This window comes from Nanorana parkeri, unplaced genomic scaffold (assembly GCF_000935625.1).
Source record: "Nanorana parkeri isolate BGI_ZX_2015 unplaced genomic scaffold, ASM93562v1 scaffold1716, whole genome shotgun sequence".
NCBI classification, from domain to species: domain Eukaryota; kingdom Metazoa; phylum Chordata; class Amphibia; order Anura; family Dicroglossidae; genus Nanorana; species Nanorana parkeri.
In genome coordinates this window covers 23,053-24,883 of record NW_017307984.1, presented here as the reverse complement: position 1 = coordinate 24,883, position 1,831 = coordinate 23,053, and positions in this window count along the sequence as shown.

Genomic DNA, 1,831 nt, shown 5'->3' with positions numbered 1-1,831 from the left:
CTTAACACATAACAGATACATCTTCTTAGAACCTCAAACCAGCAGGCATGTTTACTGATTCTGCTTGTTTGTTTTGTTAATTTTTTATTTCTATTGTAGCTCCTGTTTATATGTATGCTACCTGACTAACTAATATACTGATTGTAGATGGTTAACTGACCTGTGCACAGCTTGTGACACAGAGACTTGTGGGAATTGCAGTTCGGAATCGGGGATAAGCTGTGCTGTAAGAATGTGGGGACTGCAATTCCCTGGAGGCTGTGTGTGAAGAGAGGAGGGGGATGTGGGGATGAGACAGCAGAGTGCGCTCAGTCCGGAAGAACCATTTGAAGAGGTGTGTGTGTGTGTGTGTGTCAGTGGCGTAACAACTGGGGGGGGGCAGCCGGTGCGGCTGCCCCGGGTCTAGATATGAGGGGGGCGCCGTCCGGTTATTATGCCACGGCATGTGTCTGTAAGAGACTCACCTGTCCGCGTCCTCAGAGCGGTGTTCGGCTCCGCCCACTCCCTCGGCGTGACTCCGTTCCGCCGCAGCCGCCCCCATAAAGCCGGGAGATTTGAAATGCTCAGTGTCTCCGTATACCTAAAGCGCTGAGCATTTCCCGGCTGGCTACAACTCTCTCTATTGCTCCGTCCTGTCCCTTGGCTGTTCCCGACGTGGTAGTCTGCCTGTGTGATCTGCAGCCTGTCGGATCCCCTGCCTGGAGAGAGACAATCTCCAGCACTCTACCTCCCTCTGCATACTACGCTGGGTGAAAGGGAAACAGCCGGACCCTGTTGCAGGATATCTCAGCCCAGCTCTCGGCACTCTGGACTCGCTTCCTTAAAGACACAGTACACCAGAACAACCACTCAACAACTACCAGCTGCCATCTGGAGGAGCAAGCTTTACATACAGAGCAACTAATGGCAAGTATCATCTCCTTATATTGCTATAATTTGGAAATGTGCAACTTGACGTTTGTAAAAAGAAATACTCTTGCATAGACTTTCAGTTATACTCTTATTGAACTAAAGCTGGAGATAACACCCTACTTCTCATCCGCAGTTGCGATCCATTCACAAAACCGTGACCTCTCGATTGAATCAATTTATTACCTTGCAAGCGTTAGTGTCCCTCACTAAAACTGGCCATACGCTACTACAAGCGGGGCCCGGCCGGCGAACAGGGGCGTGAAGCAGGTAGGGGTAGAGGCAGGATGAGGCGAGGTCTCTCGTTCTGTGCAGGCGGGGTCTCTTGGTGTGTGGGAGCCGGGCGGGGGAGAAGTCTCACATTAGTGTCACTCCTCACTCAGGCTGCTCCCACAGTCTCCGACTCACTTCTGAAGGGTTGAAAGACCTGTGTCAGTCGGGCGGAGATCAGGTTCCTTTCCTGGGTATAGCAGGTGGCACTGGTCAGTATTGGATGTTGGGGTGGTGTTGTGAGGGTGTTGGGATCCTTTTGAGGTCCCTGGCAAAGTGGTAAGTCACTATCAGGTGTTGGGGTGATAGGTCTCATGTGGGTCAGTGAAGGTAGGGGCCCAGTCCCAGTTGGACTGGCCGCTTGTAGTTTACAATTAATACAATGCCATTATAGAACATAGAATAAAACATAGATAAACTTAAATGTTCTATTCTTTGTTCTATAACGGCATTGTAGTACTTTCAGGTGGACAATAATTAATACAGCTTCATAACATAACATAACATATCAGCTAGGGAACTACAAGTCTCAGCATGCCCTCATTGCCCCTGTACAACAAACAGATATTGCGGTTCCCTGGGTGATGTGTGTGTGTGTGTGTGAGGGGGGGTTGTACAGGGACAATGATGGCATGCTTGGACTTTTAGTTCC